The sequence below is a fragment of the Phascolarctos cinereus genome, unplaced genomic scaffold, assembly GCF_003287225.1.
Source record: "Phascolarctos cinereus isolate Bilbo 61053 unplaced genomic scaffold, phaCin_HiC Scaffold_2;HRSCAF=192, whole genome shotgun sequence".
Taxonomy (NCBI): Eukaryota; Metazoa; Chordata; class Mammalia; order Diprotodontia; family Phascolarctidae; genus Phascolarctos; species Phascolarctos cinereus.
The window spans coordinates 56962711-56976227 of record NW_027555625.1 but is presented as its reverse complement, the minus strand read 5'-3'; positions in this window follow the sequence as shown (position 1 = coordinate 56976227).

Below are 13517 nucleotides of genomic sequence, written 5' to 3'. Positions count from 1 at the left end.
AATCTTTTGGACTTCCTTTTCCATTTGGCCAATTTTTCTTTTTAGGGCATTTTTCTCCTCATTGGCTTTTTGGACCTCTTTTGCCATTTGGGTTAGGCTGTTTTTTAAGGTGTTATTTTCTTCAGTATTTTTTTGGGTCTCCTTTAGCAAGCTGTTGACTTGTTTTTCATGATTTTCTTGCATCACTCTCATTTCTCTTCCCAGTTTTTCCTCTACTTCCCTTACTTGCTTCTCAAAATCCCTTTTGAGCTCTTCCAAGGCCTGGGACTGATTCATATTTTTCTTGGAGGCTTTGGATGTAGGAGCTTTGACTTTGTTGTCTTCTTCTGGTTGTATATTTTGATCTTCTTTTTCACCAAAGTAAGATAATATAGTCTGACTCTTTTTGTGCTGCTTGCTTATGATCCCGGCCAATTACTTGAGTTTTAAACTCCTTGTTAAGGTAAGAGTCTGCTTCCAATGTGGAGAATGTACTGTCCCAAGCTTCAGGGGTTTGTGTAGGTGTTTTCAGAGATACTTGTAGGGACCTGTAAATTTTCAGTTCTTCCAAGGTGGTATGATAAGGGGCGAGGTGTTTACTCCTTTCCTGGCCTGTGACCACAAGTATTCCTTTCTGTCCCATAACTGTGAGGAGGGGTTCCTCTCCACAGCCACTGCAAGCTCCACCATGCCAGCACTCCTCCTCACCCCAGCACTGCCACCCAGAACCGTGACCCAGATCCAAAAACAGCAAAGCAAGAGATTCCTGCCTCAGTGCTGGCAAAGTGATCCCTGCAATCCCTCTCTGATCAGCCACTGGACTCCCCTTCAGTCTATGGGCTGGAAGCTCAGGAGGCAGCTGCACCCCCAGGGCCATGCTCTTGGGGAATGGAGCTGAGTCCCCTTGTTCCTCTGTCAGCACCACAGAAACAGACTTTTGCCACTGACCTTCTAAGTTGTCTTTGGCATTCGTGGATTGAGGAGTCTGGAAACCGCAGCAGCTGCCTGTGATTCAGTCCTCTGAGGCCTGCTCCAGGTTCACTGTAGCCTGGGTGCCCATGCTGTGCTGTGCTCCGCTCCCAGCCCAGCGCAATACACCTTTCTGATCAATCACCCAGGTTGTCTTGGGCTGGAAATTTGTTTCACTCTGTCTTTTTTTGGGTTCTGCTGCTTTAGAATTTGTTTAGAGCCATTTTTTATGAATATTTGGAGGGGTTTGGGGGAGAGCTCAAGCAAGTCACTGCTTTCACTCCGCCATCTTGGCTCCGTCCCTGTAAAAAATTTCTCTTGAAGTGGCATCGCCATCAATAGGTTTGCAATGTAACAAATCTCACCTTACACCAGTTTTAACAATATTTTGTATACTTTAGATCAAATTAATATCTTCAACTACATCTGTTTCTTCATCCACCTGCAATCCAAAAGAGGAAGATTTTAATTTCTCAATTATTGGTTGCAAAGGTCTTCAGCTATCTGGGTAATTCTTTCCACTGTGTTACTTTCAAGTGTAATCAATTGAAGAGGCTTCATTTTGACCATTACAATAACTGTGGACAACACCAATGCTTCTTCTATCAAATAAGATTTTTTATCCTTAGCATTTTTTTAAATGGTTTTATATGATGCAAACAATCTTTTCTGGTGTCACACACATCATTTTTGTTGATTAAAAACATCTAGTTTTCTCTGGAAAACATCTTTTGTCTTGCTATCATATTTTACATGCATATTTTCCAGATTTGTTTTAAATTTACTAGGTTTCATGCTATATACAGCTAAAATATTCAAAGTGTGATGTATGAAAAGTCTGACAGACATAATTTCTGGGTAATTAATAATTTTATTAATTATGGCTAGTGAATAATTAACAAAAGGATGGTTATTTAGCTTTCTCTTGTAAACCAAAGACAATCACGGAGGTTGCTCATGCTTGTAAAAGGTAGCGCAGACAGGCAGAAATCAACTCTGATTGGTTAACAATTAATGACAGAATGAATATTATAATGAGATGGACTTATTCTAATGAGTGGCTGGGGGACATCACTCCTCTCTAGCCAGACCACCTCCAGCCTTGGGCCATCTACACAAAGGGATCTACCCCCAACCCAAGCCTGTCTGAGTAGAACACAGGGGTCCAGAAGGGTTCACTTACATTAGATTCTCTTTGTAAGGTTTTCTAGTTGGGATTGGTAAAAATTCCACCTCGATGAGTCGATCTAGACGGGGTAAATTTTTGGGCAAAGTCAGAAATCTCCTTGAGAGACTGGACTCTGAATGAGGAAATATTAATTGCTCATTAATGTGAGAGAAATGATCATTTTTCTCCAAAGCAAAAATAGTAGTCTTTTCTCTACTAACAACAACAGTGCTTTTGAATTCCAATGATAAGCCTATTGGCTAAATATAAAATTGTACATGAAATATTTATACTTGATACATCTAAAATTTTCTGTATTGAGGCTAAATTTGTGTTTCTAGATTTTTGTTATAGAAATTGTCACCATTGTCTTTGCACCAGTTTTAGCTGTCCCAGTATATTTTGTCTTCAAGCCAGTTGTATATCTTTCATGAAGGTTCATGTTTTCACTTTTTAATAAATTGAGACAAAAGATTTAGACACAAATTATTTAACTGTTGAAAATTTCAAACACATATCTGTAACTGTTGTTGAGTTGTTTCAGTTTTGGAAAAGTTGCATTTTTTTGGAAGCCGTCTTATTAGATTATACTTACCAAAGTTAATGATACTGAGAAATCTAGTAGATATGATGGTACTTTAGTTTTTGTTGTTTAGTTCTTTTTCAGCAGTGAGGGGTGTTCTCTGGTAAAGATACTGTGGTTTGCCATTTCCTTCTCCAGTTCATTTTACAGATGAGGGAACTGAGGCAGATAGGGTTAAGTGACTTGGCCAGGGTCACACAGCTAGTAAGTGTCTGAGGCTCAATTTGAACTCTAATCTTCCTAATTCTGGATCTCGTACTCTATCCACTGAGCCACCTGCTGGTACTTCTAATTCCATTCAAAGAATGTTTAACTTCAGACACAACTCATCTGTGCCATGAGCTTGTATCTTCGTTGAGATTCCTCACGGACTAACTTCAATTTGACCTCATTTGAGGAGAAAGTAGCAAACAATCAAAGTTGCATTCGTGTTGGTTGGAGTGGATTTGCCATGTTGGTCTCACTTACGACGACTGCTTTGAACTTTATTTTTCTTTGGGAAAGTGGATGTATTTATGCAGGAGTTGCTTTTAAAAATTTCCCCTAATTTTGTTTATTGCTTTGCCCCATTCTGTGGGAAGCGGGGAGGGCTTCGTGGGGGGTGAGCACCTGCTTCACAGCATGGGAAACTCTGTACAGTTTCTCCTTTCTATTTGAATTCTCAGTGTGTGGCACGGTGCTTGGCACACTATAAGCAGCTGGCTGTAATGGACAGGCTATGGACTTGGAATCAAGAAGGCTTGGGTTCAAATTCTTCTTTTGCCTCCATTCACTGTTCTCTAAAATGGAGGTGGTTGGACTCAGAGACCCCTAAGGATCTTCCAGCCCTAAAGCTGTGATCCTAAGCATTTAATAAAAGCTTTTTCATTCATTCAGGAAGCCCAGGATTTTCCCTACACATGGCTATCAAAGCAATAGGCTTACCCTCCCCTCTCCTGGTTCTGTCCTATCTTCCAACCTTCCTTGTCTTACAGAGGAAGAAACTGATGACCAGAGGATGATTTGGCCAAGATTGCGTAGCTAGTAGGCGACAGGATTTAGGATCATAGATTTAATCCTGGAGGGTGCTTTAGTGATCATTTTGCTAAACTCCTTCATTTTGCAGATGAGGAAATGCAAGTCTAGGGAGAGGAGGTGATTTATCCAAGGTCACACAGGGAGTTGTTGGACAGGCTGGTACTAGAACCAGCTACCTCCTGACTTCTAGCCCAGTGCTTGTTCCACAGTACCATTCTGAGAGCTGGTCTACACTGGAACTCCAACAGTTATTTCAGATTTTTTCTTTTTGGCCCTGCCTGCTTTGGTCTACGGGAGCCCCGAGCTTCCAAGAGAGCCTTTCATGAGGAGTCAAAGCAGTTTCAGTTGTCCTTCTGGGCACTCTGCCAGTGCTATGGATCTGGACTATGCCAAATCTACAGTAAGGGACATGGGCATAGTTGGCCGGTAGGCAGCACACTCCTAAATTATCAGCACTGGCCTGGGCTCTTTTGATTTTTGGTGAACTACTAGGGTTTTCTCATGAATCCATAGTAACAACCCAATATATCTGTTCTGAGAACATTAGCAATTATGGATGCCTGAGTACAAGGCCTGGACAAATTCTATTGGCTAAGCCAGCAAATGGCAGAAAGTGCCTTGGGACTGGAGTCTGAGAACTTGAGTTTGAACCTCAGGATTTTCCTTAATAGCGATTATCCCAAACAATTCACTTACTTAGCCCGTCAAAGCTTGTTTCCCTATCTCTAAAATGAAAGGATTGAAACAGGTACTCTCAAAGCTCCTTTTCAGATCTAAAACCCATGAGCCAATGGAATACTGGCTTTGCTACTTATGAGCCTATAACTGTGCATAAATCATTTCCCCTCTCTGGGCCCCAGTTTCCTCTGAGCTGTTGGATAGGGGTGGGCAGTGAGGGGAAGACTTAGTCAGTTGTTCTCAGCTTCTTCAAGTATATAGGTTGCTTTTTCATATCACACAATTTAATGGACCCTTTCCATGATACTAGTTATCCTATTAGTATTTGTTCATTGAAAAAAAGAAGTGATATGAGAAAGCTACTTTGTATTCAAATGAATTTATATTTTATTGACCACATGAGAACATAGCAAAGATCTGTGATTTGGTTTGGTGCAGGGGGAATCTGAAATCCATTAACGACTTAGTAGCTAAGCTCATGGTCACAAGGCTAGTGTCAAATATGAAATTCAAACTCAGGTCTTCCTGAATCCAAACCTAGCATTCTCCCTCTGTGCCATGCTGCCTCTTCATAGGTCACAAGATCCCCTAGGTGCATTTGGAAAATACCAATATGTGTATTTTGGAAACATAAGCTTCACTCTTTACAAAGTAAATAAGTCAAATAAGGATTGAAAATCACAATGTTTGGTGTATATATGACTTCAGAAACCCCCTGGAAGGTCTCAGCACTCCCCCCTCCACTAGTCCTCGGCCCACAGCTTTTGGAGACCACTGGAGTAGATAATCTCTAAAGTTCCTTCCCCTTTTAAATAATAGCTATGATTAATGAAGCCTTTGATTCCCCAGGTGGAAACTGCCTTCCTTGCTGGAGCTCACATAGCACTCTGATCTTCTCTGCTGCATTTTTGGGCCAATTTTCTGTATTATGGTTATCTCTGTTTCTGTCTTCTCCCTAGGCAGGGGTCAAATGAGTCTTAGGTTGTCAAGTTTGGCCCTTTAACTAAATCCAAACTTCACAGAACAAATCCCCTTAATAAAAGGATTTGTTCTGTAAAACTTGGACTCAGTCAAAAGGCTGCACCCAAGGACCTAGAAGGCCACATGTGGCCTTGAGGACGAAGGTTCCTCACCCCTGGACTAGACTGTAAACTGCCAGACTGAAGAGACCTTGTCATATAAACTTTGTAGCTCTCTTAGCATCTTGCCTAGAAGTCTACACACAGTGGGCGCTCAATCAATGTTTGTTGAATGATTAAATAATCCTATGATTCCTTGGTAAATTCCTTCCTCTTTCTGGGCCTCAGTTTCCCCACCTCTAAAAGGCAATAATTGCCCTAAGTGATCCCTAACGTCCTTTAAGCCCTTAATCCTGTGAACTCTATTACTTAGGAAGACTCACGGCTGGGTGGGGCATTCTCCCTTCCGGGTACTAACTTTTCACTGGAGAGCTCAGCTCTTCTTGGACTTTTGGGCACATCTGAAGGTGTAGGTGAGCAGTGCTGAATGAACTAGGAGTCAGCAAGGATTTGGTGGAGGAAAGAGAATGGGCAAGGGTCGCCCATCCTTTCTCCTCCAACCTTTCCAACCATTCTAGGCAATCTGGCTTGGTTACTGTGGGGTCAATTGTCCCTTCAGTGGCATAGGAAAAGGAAAGGAGTGTGGAGTTCACAGAGAAGGGATCACCTTCCCAATTACCCATTAGGAGATAGTAAAAAGAGCTCTGGCCATAGAACTGAAAGACCTGGGTTCAAGTCTTGGCCTCATCACTCATTAGGTGTGTGACCTTGGGCAAATCACAGAATCTCTTTGTTCCAGTTTCCTCCTCTGTAAAATGAGGATAATAATAGCATCCACCTCACAGAGCTGTGAGAATCAGATGACATGGTACATGTGAAGCTCTTTCTAACCTTAAAGTGATATACAAATTGTTGTTGTTGTCATCGTTGGGTAGCTAGGTGGTGTAGTGGATAGAGCCAGCCCTGGAATCAGGAAGACTCATCTTCCTGAGTTCAAATCTGACCTCAGACACTCCCTAGCTGTGTGACTCTGGGCAAGTCACTTGACCCTGTTTGCCTTAGTTTCCTCATCTGTAAAATGAGCTGGAGAAGGAAATGGCAAACTACTCCAGTATCTTTGCTAAGAAAACCCTAAATGGGGTCACTAAGAGTTTGAAATGACTGAACAACAATTGTCATTGTTGTCAAGAGTTGGAAGAGCCCTTAGAAATACTCTGGTCCATTGTTTTACACAAGGGAAAACTAAGGTCAAAAAAGCTCAAGTTATTTGTCCAAGGTCAAGTAGCTAGTTAGTGTAAGAGGCAGGACTTGACCCAGGGGTCCTGATCTTCACTCATTCTTCTTTACACATAACCCCTGTCTATCCCACAGGACGGCTTCAAGGATCAGGGGACATGCTTTATGTACAGTGCCATGTAAGCACCAGAGATTCTGGGCATGACGATCACTACTCCCAGTGCAGAAAGCCAGATCAGAGGGAAATTCACAAGGATCTGATCTGCGATCCAGCTTCAAGGATCTCCAATAACTGGAAATCACTGAATGAACCAATGAGCAGCCGAGCGTCCCGCTGTTCTTAGCGACCATGCTGCAAACCCTTCAGAGGAACGTGTGAGCTGGTTTTCAGTATTATTGCTGGGGAATAGTTATTATTGCTGTGTGCATTCACTCCCATGGCTCTTGGATACCTTAGTAAATGTTTACTGAATTATCATTTTTCAAAAATTTAGGGATGGCACTAAAACCAGAGATTCATAGAAAAATTGAGCTGAAGGGATCACAGGATTTAGAGAGCTTATATGCCTGTGTGCATGTGTGTTGGGGAAGGGAGGGGTGTGTGTGTGTGTGTGATTGTATGTGAGAGGCAGAGACAGAGACAGGAGGGTAGAGAGAGGGATAAAGAGAGACAGAGAGATAGAGAAAGAGAGGGAGACAGAGACAGAGAGAAAGAGTGAGAGAGAGAGAGAGAGAGAGAGAGAGAGAGAGAGAGAGAGAGAGGAAACTAGTGATAACCTAATCTAAGGCCTTTGTTTTACAAATGAGGATACTAAAGTTCAGAGGAGGGAAATGTGCAACACTGAATTAGGAGTCAGCAACTGATTGTGATGCCCTAAGTCGCAAGACTCCTGATGGAGTTAGGACTTAAACCTCTATCTTCTGGTTGCAAATCTAGTGCTCTTTTCAAACTCCATCACCATCACTGCTGTCTCCAACCCCACAAACCTTTATCGAGCCACGTGCGAAGCCCCATGACAGGCAGGCCCTCAAGACCAAGGTCACCACACTGTTGCCACCCTCCAAGCCTTTCCATTCTACCTAAACTGCGGTACCAGACGTAGGAGCAATGCGTCCAAATGTGATGATCCGAGGAGAGAGAGAGAGAAATGAAGACTAAGAGAATCAGAAGCTTCCTGTCGGAGGTGGCCCACAGGTTAAACCTTGAATGAAGCAAAGGTCTCCTCTCGAAACACCAGTCTGAGTTTATGTAACATTCTCAGGACACTGTCTCCCTGGATCCTCACAACCCTGTGAAGTGGAAAGTTTAAGTATGACTGCCTCCAGTCTGCGGCTGAGGAAGCTGAAGCTCAGAGAGGACATGTGACTCGGCATGGAGATAATCCTGGTCTTCCAAAGGCAATGCCAAGGGAGCTGAAGCCTGAAAAACTCGGAGAGCCAGCAGGCTCCCTAATGTGCCACATACTGGGCCTCCGAGGCCCTCCAAGATCACTGAGGTGTGTGGAGGCATAGCACCAACCCTGGAGGGAGAGGTTGACACATGCTCATGGTCCGATGGTCCAGCAAAGGAGACTGAGGAGTGGTAAGGCAGCTGGAAGAAACAGGTGGAGCTGTGTCATGAAAGCTGATGGAGGAGAGAATATTCAGAGGATGAGGGGGTCAACAGTGCTCAGTGCTGCAGAGAGATGGAGAAGGCTGAGGAGTCAGCATAGCACGGACAGGTGGAATGAAGACCTGATGGGGAGTCAGAGTCTCACTCCGAGGCCTAGGACTCTCAGGCAAACCACTTAACCAGCTTGCCAACAAGCCATTTACTAATCGCACATGACAGAGGTGAAATAGCCCCTTCCCTTAAGGAGCTTACGTTCCATTGGGGGCAGACAACATATACATAGAAAAAGTACTGCACACACACGATACATACAAAGCAGACTCAAGATGACCCTTGAAGAGCTGAGGGAACCAGAAAAGGCTTGCAGAATACAGCACCCGAGAGGAATTTAGAGAAAGCCAGGCACTCTAAGAGGTGGACTGGAAGAGGAGAGCATTTGGAGCATGGGGGACAGCCGGTACAAAGGGGCAGAGACAACATCACCCGCTGCCTGTTGGACGCTTCTAGGCATCTGTCCATAGGCGTCTGTCCATAGACATCTCAAAATGACCATGTCCAAAATGAAGCTTATTTCTTCCCCTCCAAACTTCTTTACTTCTTTTGAGGGTATCAGCAAACTTCTTGTCATCCAGGTTCACAACTTCAGCAGCATCATCCTTCCCTCTTCCTTCTTCCTCACCACCCTCATGCAACCCCCTGCCAAGTGCTGTTGATTCTATCACCACAACGTTTCCCATTGTCCCCTCCCCAGAGCAGCTGCCTAGAGAATCTTCTGTAAGCACAAGTCAGGTCATACAACATCCGTGCCCAGGACCTTCCGTGGCTCCCCATTGTCCACAGGCTGAAACATGAACCTTGCTGCTTGTCACTGGACGCTCACTATGAGCTGGCACTATTTACCTTTCTAGGACTTCACATTCTGTCCTTCCACACACTTTATGTTCTGGCCAAATCCAGCACTTTGCCTCCAGCCTCTGTTCCTCTGGATAAGTTGCTCTCCGTGCCTGGAATGCGCTCCTTCCTCATCGCGGTGGCTTCTCAAGATCCTCCAAAGCCTCCAAGGCTCAGTTCACGCGCCAGTTCCCATGGAAAGAAGCCTTTTCCAATCTCCATCATCATTAATGCTTTCTCCCATTTCCAATTATTCTTGACATGCTTATTTGTTATGTTTTGTACCCTCTTGATAAAATGCAAGTTCTTAGACAGGAGCTAGGTGCAGTGAATATACTGCTGGGGTCTGGAGTCAGGAAAACTTGAGTTCAAATCTGACCTCAGGCACTTAGTAGCTGTGTGACCCTGGACAAGTCACTTAACCCTGTTTCCCTCAGTTTCCTCATCTGTAAAATGGAGAAAGAAATGGCAAACCACTCCAGTGTCTTTACCAAGAAAACCACAAATGGGGTCATGAAGAGCCAGACACAACTGAAAACAACTGAACAACAATAACAACTTAGAGAGCAAGGGCTGTTGTCCATTTTGGATTTGTGTCCCCGGCGTCAGGTACCTATTGAGTGCATGCTGAATCATACTGCAAGCTGTCATGTGATTTGTAGGGGTAAAACCCTCCCTTCCCCATCGCACACCAATGTCCCAGGTTCTCCGTCTCCCTAACCCAGAAACTGAAGGTGCCTTTCCTGACTTCTCTCAGGTGCAAACACTTCTAGTGGTGGCTCTGATTAAAAGCTCCTTCTATGAACTGCAGATCTAATTTGGCTTGGATTCCATACTCAACCGAATCAAATTCTTAATCATCTTTCAAGATTTCAGACTAATAGCACAGTGCCAGTCAATTAGCATTTATTAACTGTTTACTATGTGCCAAGCACTGTGCTAAGCATTGGAAATACAAATACTGAGAGAAAGAAAGACAGTTCCTGCCCTCAAGAAGCTTACATTTTAGTGGTGGAGGACAGTACATGAAAGGAAGCTGACAAGAAGGGGAGGGGGAAGACAAGAATACCCTGGGAAAGGAGGCAAGAAATCTTGAGGATATAACCTGGAGAGTCTCTGAGCAACAGAATTAGACAAAATACACTAACACCTCCAGAAAGTAATTCTTTCTGTATTACTGTGCAAGCCTGGAAGTCAGAAAACTGAGCTCCCCCCCACCCCAGCTCTTCCACTAACACTGTAGAGCCTGGGGCAAGTTTCTTCAAGTTTCTGCGCTCCAGGATCCTCTTCTGTAAAACAAGAGGGTTGTAGGCAGTAATCTCTCAAGTTCCCTTCCAGTTCTTAAGAAAGAAGTGATTTTATGGAATTTTCCCCCTTGTGATGAGTTAACCCAGCGCCGAAGTCATGAATGTTATCCCTGGTGGCCAGCTCATAGTGAGGCCAGTGACAGGTGGAGGGTCGTTACCACATTGTTCTGTTAAGTTGCTACAAACGTAGTACAAAGACCAATAGCATCTTTGCTCTCTTTTCAAGAAGCTTCCTTCTTAGTAGTTAAGATGTATGGTTTAAGTATAATGTGAGGATGCAATAAGAAAGTTATATTAAATTCAACAAGCATTTACTGAATGGCTACTGTGCGCTGTTTTTGTCATCTTCTCTCCCCCACCAACCCTGCCCAAGTCCTTTCTCATGGCCTTTTCCCATTCTGTTAAGACCACCATGTCCCATTCTATCTGCATTTCCCTTTTCCTGGATTCCTTTGGCTTTGTTTTCTATGGTAGTTTTCCTTTTCACCCTTCTCCTTCAGGAAATCTTTGGGGTCACCAGTGTCCCTCTCTTTCACGTCTAAGTTTCCAGTCTCTCCTTGGACTTTCTTATTCTCATCAATGTTCTTTTCTGGCCTTCGGGGAGTTCTCAGTGTGATCTCCCTTATCCTTTTTCTCTTGATTTTCTTCTGGAGTTCTTTCCTTTAAAGGTTTCACATTTCTATTGGTGATTCTTGGCTCCTCCTCAGCGGTTCCAATGAGGAATGTTCACATACTTCTTCCTTTCCTGTTTTCTCTCAGCAAGGTCTTTATGTAAGTGTCCTCTCACCTTGCTGAATATTTCCCATCTTCGTTAACCACTTGATTCCCCCAAAGGGCAACTCCATCCCGGTCTCGTGTTTTCTTATGCTCTTATAATTTTGCTGACTTTCTTCTTTGGCACTTTCTCATAATTTTCCGTTTTCCTCATCTTATGGACTTGATTTTGCTGACTTTCTTCTTTGGCACTTTCTCATAATTTTCCGTTTTCCTCATCTTATGGACTTGCTGTCTTCTGGCAATGGCATTTGCTTGCATTTGCCTCTCTCTGGATGCTAGTATCTTCCTACGAGCATTGATTCCTAGTCATTTTCTTCTTCCACTAAAGTCTTCCCCTCATGTCTCACTAAGGCATGGAGGTGACCTGAAGTTGTTGGAGAAAGCTCTCCCAGGAGAGCATAAGGCTGGTAGGTCCTAACCAGCTAGAGATGGAGTGCATGTCTCTGGACAAAGGCCCCACCTGGCTAAGTCTGGAGAGGCTCATCACCAGGTTGGCCACAGAATGGTTAAGTGTTTGGACCCACCATCTCTTGAAGGCCATCTACTAAGTGATGAGAGTATAGTGATTGACTCTTGAAGGAAGTGGGACAAAAACCTTTACCAGCTTCACCCAGTCCAGCTCAGCCTTACTTCCAAGGTGATTTGCAAGAACATAGAGACTGAAGCAGGGTATTTGTGGTAAATGTTTAACACTTGGTTTTCCAGAAGAAAAAAAAAGAACTCATGATGCACTTTAAAGTTTAATCTGCATTATTTTATCCATCACTTTCTTAAATCTAGAAGTCAATCAAACAATAAATCAAACTCTAATTTATAGCTTTTGTTAATTTCTGATGTGTAAATGCTCTTGTGGGCTGGGACAAGATGGTTCCAGGACTGGAAGGAATTCCATGACCATAGCTCTGTCCAGCCCCTTTGCAATTTGTGCAGTATCCCCAGCACAGAGCTTGTCTGTCTTTGTATCTCCAGCTCCCTATTACTTCCAAGATCAAATATAAAACACGATTTAATATATAATAATAAAATAAATAATAATAAAACCTTTTACAGCTTGGTTCTTCTTCTCTTTCCAGTTTTCTTACACCTTACTCCTCAATCTGGTGACACTGATCTCTCTGCTGTTTCTTCAACAAAACCTCCTTCTCTTGACTTCAGACATTTTTGAAGACTTGGAATACTCTCCCTCCCTCCTTTGCCTTCCGGAAGATGTCCTTGAGCCTCCTTAATGCTAGTGCATCCCCTCTGAGATTACTCTCAATTTATTCTGTATATATCTTGTTTGTACAAAATTGTTTGCGTGTTATTTTCCCTATTAGACAGTAAGCTTCTTGAGAACTTTAAAAAATGATATTTTATTTTTTCCCAATTATATGTAAAACAGTTTAACTTTTTCTAAGTTTTGAGTTCCAAATTCTATCCCTCCTTCCCTCTCCACCTCCTTTTTTTTTTTTTGTCTTTCTTTGTATCCCAGAAGCTTGGCACAGTGCCTGCTTCATAGCACCTTCTAAAAAAATGCTTGTTGATTTGACTTGACAATTCCATAGCATCCTTCTTTAGTGTACCAGGACCATCTTTAGGAGCCATTGTAAGACTCTCATTGGGAGAGGGTGATCACAAACGCGGGCCAAGCCAAACTGCCTGCCTTCATCGATTTGAGCATGGTTCTCAGCCTGCAATTTAACTTTGCGGCCTGTTGCAATTAAAATGCAAACAAAACCTCAGGTCCCTGGGGAGCCTGTAGTATTCCTATTAGTAGAATGAGCAAGGGCAGATTTTAGAAGCTGAACTTTGTCATTTGAGGCAGACAAAACAGAAGGCCTGGAATGGCTGTTGTCAGTTCCCCACTCTGCTTCCTGTTAGGGGGCCCTCGGAAAACCCATTTCTTGTTGGAACCCAGTTTTCTCCTTTGTAAAACAAGAGGGTTGGCTTAGATAACCTCAAAGGCTCTAGATCTGTAAGCTCTCACCCTGGAGTCAAGATGTCTGAATTTGACTGTGTATGGCCTGGATCGGACTCTGCCCTAAGAAACATCATTCATGACCTTGGCTGGAAAGAAAGGAAGTTTCAACTTTATTTATAAACACAGCAAATACATTTATGTAATTCAGCCTCTCATCCTATCTTACCCCTTTATTTTCTTTGATGAGGACACCTATTCCCATTAATCTGACATGGACCTTCCCGTGGCCAGACAGATTCCAGGTCAGACAGCCATGAAAGAGACCCCAGAGCAAATGCCACCTCCTCCAGGAAGTACTCCCTGATGTGTCTCCTCTCCATG